We start from the raw sequence: 14,719 nt of genomic DNA, 5'->3' as shown, positions 1-14,719 counted from the left end.
AACTCTTCATGATCCCATTTGGGCTTTCTTTGGCAAAGATATTGGAGAGGTTTGCCATTTTTTGTCCCCATTATTTAACACATAAGAAAACTGAGGCAACCTTAAATGACTTCCCCAGAGTCATATAATTAATAAGTATCTGAGGCCAGATTTGAATTCAGGAAGATGATACTTCCTGACTTCAGATCCCAGCACTCAATCCATATCTTCACTCAGCTACTCCCACTTTTTTGTAATGTGACCCAAGTACCTCTGAATTTCAAATTTCTTATCGAAAAAAATGAAAGCATTATATTAGATGTTCTTTGAGATATCTGCCAGCTTTGAGTCTACAACCCTACATGAAATATCTACCAATATTATGCCTAAAACTATGCAAAGAAACTGAAAATGATATTTTTTCTAACTTGCTACTCTCACTCTATATAGAAAAAACAACAACAACATGGAACCTAAAAAGGAACTCTCCAGATATTCTGGAGTAGTTTTACATACCTTGCCTTTGATGACCAAATGTGCCTATTTCATTGAATTTGCCATTCAAAAGGGAAAAGAAAGATTAATTTCATTCATGAATCAATCAACAAGAATTTATTAAATTCTTACTGGGTGTTATGCACTGGGATAAGCTTTAACAATTAAAAAAAAAAAAGCAAATATAGCCCTTCCCTCAAAGAGATCACCTTCTAGGGGAGGCAACATGTCTATACATAGGTATATAAAAATATTTACTGAAAAGATGGAATGTTTCTGTTCTAAAGTAGATATCAGACCACATCAGGATATCTTCAGACATACAAAAAGCAAAAGGTAAGTTTTCCCCAAAAAAATTCTGCTTGAACCAACCCCTCTGCTCAATTCAATTTGAGAATGACTTGAGCTAGAGTTGATGCCCTGCCCCTCCCCACCCAAAAAGTTCTGTTATTTCAGTATCTTTTAGTGGAGGGTGTGTGTGTGTGTGTGTGTGTGTGTGTGTGTGTGTGTGTGTGTGATCATTCACTCGCTTTATAACTTTGCATCTCAATGACAATTATTTTTCCTACTCTCCTTCAGCCATTGCTAAGCTTTAGAATTTGATTTACCTGAACATTTATTTTAATAAAATCCATAGTTTATCAGCAGCTTTTAAAGATGTTATTGGAGTAAAAGACGTAAAAGCTGCTGCTACACATGTGGAAAACAAAGTGAACACATGGATAGGCAACCAGGCCATATTTGGCCGTGCCCTCAAATGTCATGATTCTGTATGTAATTTTATTCTATGCTATTGAGTCATAAGACCATAAAATCATACATGTAACAGAAAAGAATTACAGCCCACTAACCATCTCATTTTGCCAACGAGAAATATGAGACAGAGAGCTAATGACTTATTCAAGGTCCCATAGTTAGGCAGAACCAGGGTTCAAATCTAGATCTTTTAACCCAGATTCTAAGTTCAATCATATTTCTACTTCATCACTGCCCTGAGAAATGGTTCACAAATACAAAAGATGACTTTCATCCTGTAAGTGAAATCCTCATTTTCCAGAAGTCAGCGGAGCATGATTTGGTTGAAATGACAGCTGAAGAATCTCACTAACCTAAAAGAGCCTTCAAAAGTACAAGATTTACTCTTAGCAAGTTAATTATGTGTTAGGAGATTGAATGCTTACTGAATGAATAAGTTTCTTTGTTTTTTTTTTTCCCTCCTTACATAAGTTTCTAACTAATATTGAAAATTATTATGTGTTTAAATAAAAACACAGAAGTTATAAAATATCCAAGTGAATCCAAAACATGTAACTTCTCTATTATTCCCCTGTACCATGAATAATACTTTTTAAGTATTAAATATATATATATATATATAAGTATGTAATATTAGTACTCAAATTGTGTTGGATTGATCTAAAATATTATACATGATACAGGAGAACAGGCAGAAAAATTAAGTTACAAGTTTTGATATTCCTTGAGTATTTTACAGCTTCTCTTGTATTTTCAACTAAACACATATGTTTGTGTATGTATATATACATATATATGATATGTATCAATACACAGATGCATATACCTGAATGTGTTGTTAATTAATCTCAAAGATTTTAGGACTTTCTGAATATTCTCTATAATTTATTCCTCTGAATATATATATATATATATATCTGAATATAGCTGTGAACAGAAAGCATCATAACTTTATTATTTAGCCCAAAGTGTTTTAAACTTTGTACACTAACATGCAATCCAATGAGTATGCCCATTACTGGTTATTATGACCTCTGTTTAGAAAAATAATGTCTAAAATTAAATTTAAATCTTCCAGTTATCACATAGGGGTAAGTATACCAAACAACTTTTTTGTCCAATTGAATTTTATTATTTCTGTACTTGCTGCTGATTCTAGAAGACTTTTTCAAGACAAATTTACACTTCTTGCTCCATGCTGAGAAAAACAGTTACAGAAATTCAGGCATTGTGCAGGCTTCGCTTGGCACTACTTACAGACTCCTTTGGAAAAAAAATAATAGAAATCAGAAATGGCATGGGACTGTACTACCCAGTGTCTTCAAAGCACTGTGTAAGAACTGATGAAAACAACTTGGTGAAACAGTGATGAAAAATTAAGAAGAAATGGATAGGAAGATATATATAAATTTGATTCCTTGCCCTCCTAGACTATATTAAATGGAGAAGGGAAAGCAGTGTTTGACAAAGTTTTTGACTCAATGAGAGGGATGCCCTGACAAACATCACACTATCTCCCAGCCTGTAGAAGTCATTTTACTTCTAACTCAGAAAAAGTCAAAGATGTCAATAAACTTGGAAATTTCACTTTTTTCTTTCCTGTATAGGGTCTTTACAACAAATAAAATGAAATAGAAAATTTAATTAAATGAATTGAAAGGCCATTACACAAACAATATATGTGTATGTGTATAAAATCATTGACTTACTTTCAAACTTTGTATGTCAATGACAATTCTTTATCCTGATTTTGCCAAGTTCAGTATTAGCCTTACTTGACTTTTCTCCTAATAAAATCCATAGTTTACCATCAGAGCTTGGAAATATAGTATAATTCAAGGAGCTCCACTTAAATAATAACCTATTATTAATTCTCTCTTTTCAGCTAGGAAAACTCAGTTACAGACTTTGTCTGAATAGAAATTCACTTGCACAAAATATATTTAATATTTATGTGTATATACATAAAATAGATACATAATATATATTTACATACACATAGGTAGATATCTATAGAGAAATTATGTGTGCTCACACAAAAACAGATACCTATCTATAAGCATGTGTACATACATGAACCACTAAGTGAATTACATGACTAAAAGTCATTACCCAATAGATGTCATCAAAGGATATAAACTAACAATTCTCAAAAAAATTACTATTACCAAAGAAGAAGCCAAATGATGAAAATAAAAGAAATGTAAATCAAAATCACCTTGAGATTTCACCTACCTCCAAGCAGATTGACAAAGATGATAAAAGATGAAAATAGTCAACCCTGAAAAGTTGTGGAAAGGTCAGTACATTAATGCAGTAGTAAAGTTGTGAATTAATATAATAATTATGGAAAGCAGTTCAAAATTAGCAATAAATTGTAAAATGCCTATACTCTTTGACTCTGAGACTCCATTGCTAGACATTTGCTCCAATGACAAAAAACCGCTCCATATACACTAAAATATCTAAAGCAACATTTTTTTTTGTAGTAGCAAAGAACTAGATACAAAATGGATATCTATTGAGCCATGATGGCAGAGTAAAGGCCAACTCAACTGACTTTACCAACAAACCACTCCAAATTCCTTTAAATAATGATTCTAAACAAATCTTAGAGTACTAGAATATCTAAAAAGATGGAGAAGAAAATTTCAGCTGAAGATAACTTAGAAGTTCAACATAAAAGGTCTATGCCATCAACATGGGAATCCAGTATGCAATCCTGGCCCTACCAGCAGAGTCACAGTCCTAACCCTGTTCTAGCTCCATCCACTTGGAAGGACAGCAAAAAAGGTTTGTCAGTAGAGTCAAAGGGTCTTGAGAAAGCAGCAAATCAAAAGTGGGCATGGGTAGTGGTGGTGATGGCAGCTTCCAGAGGTCTCAACTCACAGGAGGTTTCTATTGACATTGAAGCTTGAACTTGTTTCTTTCCATATTAGATCTTATGGTTACACTGGTGTGGGGACACTCCTATCAATTCCAGAACAGAAAAGAGTGCTTGTGGTCAGATTCCTAAAAAGGATTTCTGAAAATGCACAAAACTCTTAAAGTTTGGGACAGTGCACCGTCTACCCTAGAAACAGAGCCCTACTTTAACAAAGAACTAAAAGCCAAGTAATAGGTTAGGAAAATGAGCAAACAACAGAAAAAGTTTCTGACCATAGAAAGTTACTGATGACAAGAAAGATCAAAACATACAATCAGAAGAAGATAATAAACTCAAAGGTTCTATATCCAAAGCCTCTAAGAAAAATATGAATTGGTTTCAAACTATGGAAGAGCTCGAAGGGGATTTTGAAAATCAAATAAAAGAGCTAGAAAAAAACTTAGAAAGAAAATAAATAAAAATTTTATTTAAATAAATAAAAATAAAATAAAAAATTTATTTTGTAAATAAAAATACAAAAAGCTAATGAGAAAGTCTCCAAAAGCAAAATTGGCCAATGGAAAAGGAAGCACAAAAGTTCACTGAATGTTACAGGATGTAACTACTAGTGGCTGTGTCCTTTCATCTGAGAGGATGATATAAGGAAATTGAGAGGCAGTTGCAATCTCTGACCTCTCCCCTATTCCCTCCTGCCTCTAATTTATATCATTCCCAAGTCATGAGTAACATCTGCATCAATAAATGTGTTAATAGTAAAGGCTGATAACTGTTCTGGAGTGTGTTATGATTCGCAGCTGTGGGGGCTTCAGAGAACGAACCACACCTTGATGGCACAGTCCCCTTTAACCCTTCACAAGTTTTTTGGGTTTCACACTTAGGCATGGTCCTCAACAATCCTCAACAACTGAGGAAAATAATTCCTTAAAAATTAGAATTGAGCATATAGAAGCTAATTATGTTTTTGAGACATCAGGACAATAAAGCAAACCTAAAGAATGGAAAAATGGAAAAAAAAATGTGAAATATATTATGGAAAAACATCAGACCTGGAAAATAGAGAGAATTTTAAAATTGTTAATCTACTTGAAATTCATGGTAAAAAAAAAAAAAAAAAGAGCCTGGACATCAAGAAAAGCTGTCTAGATATTCCATAACCTGATATTCCACAATCAGAATGAAATAGAAATTGAAAGAATTCAGTGATCACCTTCTGAAAGAGATCCCAAAATGACAATTCCCAGGAATATTATAGCCAAATTCTTAACTCTCAGACCAAGGAAAAAAATATTGCAAGAATCCAGAAAGAAACAATTCAAGTATAGTAGAACTACAGTCAGGATAACACAAGATTTTGCAGCTTCTACATTGAAGGATCAGAGGGCTTGAAATGTGATATTCCAGAGAACAATGGAGCATAGATATGAATTGAATAATAAGTGATAATCTAAAAACAAAAAACTAAAGGGTAAGAGAACAATGTAGTAGGAGAAATGGAACAGAAGAAATGTAAATTATCTATCATAAAAGAGTCAAGAAAAAGCTTTTACAGAGGAAGGGAAAAGAGAAAGAGAGAGAGAGAAAGTGAACCTTACTCTCATCAAAATTTACACAAAGAGGAAATAAGATACACATTCAATATGGGTGTAGAAGTCTATCCTATCCTATAAGGGAAAAGGGATAAAGGATAGGAGTAGTATGATAGAAGAGAAAGTATTGGGAGAGGGAGGGGTCAGTAACAAACGCTTTTGAGGAAGGACAAGATAAAAGGAGAGAATAGAATATATTGGGGGAAGTAGAGTTACCAATAGTGATTGTAAAAAGAATTTTGATAAGGCCTCATTTCTCAAACATAGAGTGAATTGAGTCAAATGTATTAAAAAAAAAAAAAAAAAGAGCCATGCCTCAGTTGATAAATGATCAAAGGATATGATCTGTGCCTAAAGAACTATAAATTCATGCATATCTTTTGATGTAACAATACCACTATTAGGCATGAATCCCAAAAGAATTTTTTTAAAAAGATATATATATATACATATATATACATATATATAATTATAGCAGCTCTCTTCTTCAGCAAAGAATTGGAAATTGAGGGGATGCTCATCAGTTGGGGAATGGCTGAATAAACTATATGTAATTATTATGAAATATTGTTTTATGGGAAATGATGAGCAGGATGGTTTCAGAAAAACCTATAAAGTCATCCATGAATTCAAGCAAAGTGAAATGTACTGTATAGAAATTAAAAGCAATGTTCTGAGATGATCAGATGTAATTTTCAGCAGTACAATGATCCACGGCTACTCTGAAGGACTTGTGATGAAAAATTCTATCCATACCTAAAGAAAGAACTGATTAAATCTATATACAAATTAAAGCATAATCTCTTTCTCTTTTTTACTTTATTTATCTTGAGGGGTTTTTTTAGGGTGAGAGATCTACATTTTCTTTCACATCATGACTTTTATGGAAATGTTTTTCATAACTTCACATGTAATTTCTTAATGGGGACGAAGAGAAAATAAGGGAGAGAATCTAGAACTCAAAAGTTCTAAAAAACAAATGTAAAAATTTTGTTTTAAATGTAACTGGGGAAAAGATGAAATAATTTTAAAAATGAATATCTATAGATTGAGAAATAACTAAGCAAGCTTTGTTTAAGAAGAGTATATATAAGAAATTCTATAAGAAACATGAAGAAAATAGATTTACATGAACTGATCAAATGTGAAGCAAATAGATCAAGAAAATAATATCCAAAGTGAATTCAACTCTATAAATTGAAAGAACAGTCATCAAAAAACAAATGAAAATGAGTGTCACAAAAGAGATAATAAAAGACACTTCGTCTAATTCTTTTTAAAATGTGAGACATCCATAGATGTCAAACTTTGCCTATGAACTCAGATTGTTTTTTATGATGCAGTGATGAATGTTGTTGATTTTTTCCCTCTTCTTTCATAAAAAATTATGTCTTATAAGAATGGTCCTTAGAAGGGACAAAGGAATAAAAATACAAATAGATATCTAGGTGATATTAAAAACTCAATAAAAACTCATTAAAAAAAAATTAGTGCCAAAAAAATTAAGACATCATTCTTCAAGTCTATTTCATCTCCATGGTAGTCACCTGCTTTTCTAAGGAATGTTGCCATATATTTCAAGAATTACAATGGTTTCACATAACACTAAATAAAAGGAAAGTAGAAAGCAACTGTATTATTCTTGGATTCCTCCTAAGCCAAATAGATTTGGGGAAGTAAAAGTGAATTGACATCCTGGCTCTACCATTTATTATCTGTATGATCTTAGGCAATTCATTTGACCCTTCCTGATCTCCATTTTTTTTCATGTGCAAAATTAAAAGTTATAAGATGACCTCTTAGAGATCTTCCAGCTTTAAATTTTGTCTGCAGAAATTTAAAAATATATACTTCAAGTATAGCTATAACATTCCTATTACCTCCTACTTTGTTTCAACTGAAAGAAGAAAAATTGACAATTGAGGCAAAACTAGCTGCCAGACATTAAAAAAAAAAAAAAAAAAAAAAAAAAAAAAAAAAACATAATAAAACTCTTGAGACCAAGGGATACTCCTAGAACAGATGGGCTCACCTCTGAGTTTTATGAAGAATTAACTGAGTGTTTAAATAAGTCCATAGCAGATGTTTTCAGTGTAATTTTGGAAAAAGAGGAAATGACAAAGTCCACAACACAAGGGAAATAGACTCTTTTATCTGAGAAAGTGAAGAACATTAGTAATAAAAAGTTATAAAATACCCAGAGAAAAACTTCCTCAAAGACTATCACATACTCTTTTATAATAATGAAGATGGGACCAAACTAAAATATAAAGTAAGAGTTTTGAGATATGATTCATTCCCATTAAGAGAAAATATATATTGGAAGGTAGAATCAAAATGGTGGAGTAAAGGCAAAAACTCACCCTACCTCTCCCCCAAACCACTCTAAAAATTATTATTTTAAAAATTATTCTAAGGGACAGCTAGGTGGCACAGTGGATAGAGCACCAGCTCTGAAGTCAGGAAAACTTGAGTTCAAATCTAGACTCAAACACTTAATACTTCCAACCTGTGTGACCCTGGGCAAGTCACTTAACCCCAATTGCCTCAGCAAAAAATAAAAATAAAAATAAAAATAAATTCTAAACAAATTTTTGAGCATCAGAAAACTCCAAAAGACAGAGTAGAACATTTTCCAGTAGAAGTTAACTTAGAAACTTGGAAGTTCAGCAGAAAAGATCTGTGACATCAGGGTGGGAGTCCAGCATGCAGTCCTAGTGCACACCACACAAATGCAGCTCCAGACCCAGACCCAGTCCTGGGTCCCAGATCCTATCCCAGCCAGACCTCTGCATCAGCAGAAGTATTGGTGGCTTCCAGAGTTCTGAGCTCAGAGATACCAAAGCAGATTCGGAAGGTCAGCTGAAGTTTGGAACAGTGCACCCTCCACCCTGGATATAGAGTTAATGTGTATTCATGTTTAAACATATCATCGACCATAACATAAACACAAATGTGTAATGCACACTTAATTGCTCAGTCATGTCCAATTCTTTGTGACCCCATGGACCATAACACACCCAAACTGTTTGTCCATGAGTCTTTCTTGGCAAGAATACTAGAATGGTTTTTCATTTTCTTCTCTAGTTCTTTTACAGGTAAGGAAACTGAGGCAAACAGGATGATTTGCCTTAAGTGACACACCTAAGGTTGCAGAGTTACTGAGTGCCTGAGGCCAGATTTGAACTCTGGTCTTCTGACCCCAGACCCAGTGCTCTATCGACTGAGCTCCCTCTGTTTTATTCAACATATTTATCAATTACCTGAAGGTATACAAAATTTTAAGAAGAAATCAAAGTCAGCTGTCATGATCTTCCTCACTTCCATGTCTTTATGCCTCAAAATCCTTCTACATTTTTATCTATCCTCTTTTTGCTCCTGATTCTGAAAAAAAAAAAAAAGAAAAAAAAAAGTGATATTACTCCTTGCTAAGGCTAACTCTTCTATATATCTTCCCTCCCCACCTACCCTGATCTCCTCTGGGAGCTAATTCCATTAGTTCTTCCCTTATCTCTTATCCCTCTACAGCAAAGCCCTAGAAAAAATCTTATTGATTTCTCAAACCTTTACAATCTGGCTTCTGACCACACCCTATAACTTAGAACCACTCCCTCTGAGATTACATATAATGTCTTAACTGCTTATTATTATATTATATTTATTATATCCTTATTTTGATATTTTAGACCATCTCCTCTTGCTGGATACATTTCTTCCCTCTGACACTGTTGTCTCCTGGTTCTTCTACCTGCCCCATAGATCTATATCTCCTCTGCTATATCATTATCTACATCTACTGCCCTCAGTATGTATTCCCTAAACCTTGGTCCTATATTCTGGACCCTTGTCATGTCTATTTGTATTCTTTTTAAATAACCCCATCTGATCCCACAAGTTCGAGAATCATTTTTACTCCCAAATCTATATATCCAGCCCTAACTTTTTGAGCAGCTAGATAGCACAGTGAAAAGAATACCCCTTTTGAACATTGACACAAGATGTCTCCTATGCTTGGGATTCATTTCATACTCCTTTCTGCCTCTGAGAAACTATGTCTTCCTTCAAGGTTCAACCTAATTGACACCTCTAAGAAGACTTTCTTTGATGTACACTATTGCTATCTCCTCAATTTCTTCTGTGATATTCTGTTCTTTAGCAGAATAGCAGTTTGTTAAAGGCAGTGACTGTTATTTTTGTCTTTGTATTGTCAAAGCCTAATAGGCAGCCTGATATACTGGATAAAGAACTAAGTCTAAATTGAAATCCCACCTCTGACATCTACTGACATATAAGTGATTTTGGGCTAGTCACTTAATCTCTCAGTGCTTTAGGTCATTCTCTAAGATTATAAATTTCAGGGGATTTCTGGGTCACATGAGCAACATGTGAATAGATTAAACAATCCATTAAAATGGAAAGAGTAACATACTAGATGAAAAAACAAAACCCTACAATCTGTTGCTTACAAGAAACACATTTTTTAAAAGGCATACATAAAATAAAACTAAGGGAATGGAAAAAATTGTTATGCATCAAATGAATTTTTTAAAAGCAGAAATTGCAATCACAATATCTGACAAAGAAAAAACAAACATATAAAAATAAACAGATATAAACAAAGAAATTATATTGAACTGCAATAAATCATAAACAACAAATCACTCAATATAAATGTATACACTCTGAATTTTATTTCAAAAGAATTTATTTTAAAGAAGAAAAATACCACATTTAGCATCTAAATTTATAAAAGAAATCTAAACTACAAAAAAACATAAATAGTAATACAATAATGACAGAAGACTTTAATAGCCCTCTCTTAATTTTAGATAAGTCTAATGCAAAGATAAACAAAAATGAAAATATGGAACTGAAAAAACCTGCTAGAGAAATTAAGAGTTGAATGTTATGGCATTTTTTAAATGAGAAAGCAAAAAAAATTGCATACTTCTGTAGCACATAAGCATACCTTGTGTAGCACATAAAAATTTTACAAAAATTGATCATGTACTCTTGTACATAGAGGTTTTACAAACAAATATAAAAAAAGCAAAAATCACAAATATATCCTTTATAGATCATAACAAACAAACAATACAGACCCAGATGAAGATTTAACAATGACAGACTAAAGAATTAGTGAGTCAAAGAACAAATCCAAGAAAAAATAACAATGTAAAAGATGATAATGATGGGAAAAAAGCATACCATAGTTTGTGGAATTCAGCTAAAGCAATCTTTCTAGGAGAAATCATATCTTTACAAATATTCATTAAGGAAAAATGTAGAATTAATTAACTGACTATGCATTTTTATAAAGTAGAAACCCAACAAATATAATCTCAAAAGAAGAGATAATAAAAATTAGTGGAAAAATAAATATGTTAGAAATAAGCATCCATAGAAAACATAAATAAAACTAAAAGCTAATTCTTTGGGAAAAAACTAATAAAATTGATAAACCTTTACCTAATAGAAATAAAAAGAAGAGATTAGAAAAATGAATCAATAAAATGGAAAATGATCAAGATAAAAACACACAAAAGAAAATTTTAAAATAGCCAGGACATACTATATTCTGACAAAACTAAAAACACAAAATAAAGGATTACCTTAAAATATATAATACTCAAACTATAAGAAAACTAATTAGAGATTTTTAATAATCCAATATAAAAAAAGGAAACAAATCTAGCTATAAAGGAAATATCAATGGGGGAAAAAATCCCTGGTCCTGATTCTTAGGACAATTCTATCAAACTTTTAAGGAACATTTAGTTTCTATATTTCACAAATTCTTTTCAAAAATTGAGAAATGTTCTAAATGAATCATTTTATGAGACAAAAATAGTCCTAATCCTAAACCAGGCAAAGATAAAAAAATAAAATAAAATAAAATAAAAAATAACCTATGGTTTAATACTATTAATGAGCATTGATTCAAGTTTTTCCAAGAAACCATTCAGTTTAACCAAGTGAGATTTATGCTAAAGATACAAGAATGTTTCAACATTAAGTAAATAAATAATCAAAATAATTTATCATATTAAAAATCCAAATATCCCAAACAACATAATCATTTATTTAAAAAAAAGTTTTTCACAAAGTACAACAATCTTTCATAATAAAAATGCCACAAAGTATTTTTTATTTTTATTAAAATTTTAAAATATTTTTAATATTATAAAAAAAATCTATCTAGAACCAAAAGTAAAGATCTTATGAATTCAGGATACATTAGAAACATTTCCAGTAAATATGGGGGCAAAGCAAAGATTCTCAGTCTTTCTACTATTATTTGATAAAGTACTGGAAATGCTAGCAACTATGATAAAGCAAAAGAAGGAAATTAATGATATAAATAAAGAAGAAATAAAACTATCTCTATTTCTTGACAATATGATAGTTCACTTGGAAAATCCCAGGCAATCAGCAAAGATACTAATTGAGACAACTAACATTTTAAACAAAGTTTCAGGCTACAAAATCCTCAAAAATCAACAGCATTTCTCCTTAATAACAACAAAAAATTGAATCAATAATAGAAAAGGAAATCCCATTCCTAATAACTACAAAATGCATAAATTATCTAGGGATCAACCTACTAAAACATACAAAAGATGTGTTTAGATTTAATTCCAAAGTGCTTCTTAAAGATCTAAAGAACAATTTAAATACTTAGAGGAATATTCAGTGCTCATGGCTAGCCATATTAACATAATTAAAATGATAACATTACCCAAATTAATTTAAGCTATTAATACCATACGAATCAAATTTCCAAGGGAATACTTTAAAGAATTTAATAGAATTCAGTTAGAAAAATAAAGATCTAAAATATCTAGGGAAATTATGAAATAAAGTTAGGAGTAAGAAAAAATATCACATTCACATTTCAAACTATATTATAAAATAACAATCATCCAAATCATCTGATATTGCTTTAAAAATAGAAGGATCAATGAAATTGATTATACAAAAATGAATCAAAAACAATGGAACTCAATCACTCCGTATTTGATAAAGTAGAAAGCAAATTGAATAGAAAAAACTCCTTATTTGATTAATAAAAAACTAATGAGAAAACTAGAGAACAATCTGAAAGAAATAAAGTGTTGGCCAACACCTTACATATATTTCACTCCAAATTGAAAACCTCATTTGCTCTTCTAGTTTTGATGATCATCTTATTAAACATGATTCTCAATATATATATATATATATATATATATATATATATATATATATATATATATATATATACACACACACACACACACACACACACACACACACACATCCAGTCTGAAGCCCTTTCCACTTTTCCTACAATAGCAATGAGGCAGAGTGATTGGGGTATTAAACTTAGAATCAAGAAAACATGAGTTGAAATCCTACCTTAGTAGATCTGTAATCATGGATGTCTCTGAGCCTTATTTTCCTAATATGAGGAAAATAATAGTATGTTTCTCATAGAGTGATTATAGTAATTAAATGAGTATATCCATGCAAAATGCTTTGCAAACCTTAAAGTATAACAATTGTTACTATTAATAATTAGTTGTTGGATATTTTCACATTATATGTCCTATCAATATATCAAAGTCAATATGGCCAAAATATGTAACTATCTTCCCCATAAACATGCCCTACTATAAACTTCCCTATTTTTGTTAGGGAACTCAACCCTCAATACTAGTATTAATTACTTCAAAGTCAGTCCTAACTACTCTCACTCCCTTATGATATACCAAATTAATAGTTGCCACAGCCTATGGAATCTGCAACCTCATTATCTTTCACATCCATTCACCAATCAGGTGGCTATTGGTGTAATTTAGGTCATCCTTACCTCTCATCTGGATTATAGTAATTATTTCATAATTGGTCTTCCTGATTCTTGTTTCTCCACCCTCCAATTTATTTACTATGTAGCTTAGAATATAAGTTCCTTGAAGTTAAAAACCATCTCACTTTTGTTGTTGTTTTTCTAGTGCCTAATATAATGTCTGCCATATAGGATCTAGTTAATAAATGATTGTTCAATAATTGATGACTACAAAAAAATTCCTCAAAAACAGGTCTGACAGTCCCTCCTGTGCTTAATAGCCTTTGATAATGCCCTATTATCTTTAGAATAAAACACATACCTCTCAAGTTGGAATTTAGTGTCCTACAAATTCTGGTTTCAACTTATGTGTGAGTATAGTGGAGAGAGTTTGAGGTTTGAAGTCAGAAAGATTTGAATTAAAATCCTTATATATTTTCTGTATAATATCAATCAAGTCATTAAACTTCTGTCTGTCTTAGCTTTCTTAACTATGTAATGGGGATTATAATAGCATTTAACTGCCAGGACTATTGTGAGGATCAAATGTGATAATATTTGTAAAGCACTTAGCATATTAGAGCTACATATATGCTTGTTACCTCTATTCTCTACCTCCCTTTTCATTGTTAATACATAACACTTTTCTTATTCCAAGCTGGCCGCCCATCCAGCATTCCATCCTTTGTATCCATGCTTTGGAATGGGTGATTCTCTATGTTTGCATTACAGTTTTTCCTCATCTTCGCTTTTCAAAATATTTTTTTTTTCCTTTTGGGCTCAATTAGGTACTCTCCATTCTGTTCATACTTTGCTGATCTCCACCAACTTGTAGTACTTATTCTTCACATGACCTTGTGTTTACTAATCTGCATTCATGTTGTATTTCCTTAGTAGAATAGAAAGTTTTTTGAGAAGCCAGACTGTTCTATTTTGTTTTTAATATACTGAGCACCTAGTGCAATACTTTTTACATTGTAGTTACTTAGTATTTGTTGAATTAATTAGATGGCATATTTGTCAAAATTTATATGACATGGAACTGAGAGGATTAACCAGTACATTATGTATCAAAATTAGTATTCACAGTTAACATAATGGACTAAAATGATAGGTAGAAGATAATAAAGTAAAATTTATTGCACAAATCTAAGGTCCTTGTACATTTAAAAAGTCAACTGTATAAAA

The 14,719-nt window shown here is 31.6% G+C and overlaps 1 long non-coding RNA gene across 1 annotated transcript in view; it reads right to left on the bottom strand.

Moving 5' to 3' along the window:
* Positions 1-2,351: 2,351 nt before the first annotated feature.
* The window catches only part of LOC127564761 (uncharacterized), a 51,521-nt gene continuing 39,153 nt past the window's right edge, over positions 2,352-14,719 (bottom strand). Inside the window, exons 3-5 of the long non-coding RNA XR_007954357.1 lie at positions 8,967-9,087; positions 3,466-3,511; positions 2,352-2,493 (exon numbers count right to left, since the gene is read on the bottom strand). This is a non-coding gene — a long non-coding RNA (uncharacterized LOC127564761). The remainder of the gene's footprint in view (positions 2,494-3,465; positions 3,512-8,966; positions 9,088-14,719) is intronic.

This window comes from Antechinus flavipes, chromosome 1 (assembly GCF_016432865.1).
Source record: "Antechinus flavipes isolate AdamAnt ecotype Samford, QLD, Australia chromosome 1, AdamAnt_v2, whole genome shotgun sequence".
In the NCBI taxonomy this organism is placed as follows: Eukaryota; Metazoa; Chordata; class Mammalia; order Dasyuromorphia; family Dasyuridae; genus Antechinus; species Antechinus flavipes.
The sequence above is the reverse complement of the archived record's forward strand: the minus strand, read 5'-3'. Positions and strand labels throughout refer to the sequence as shown.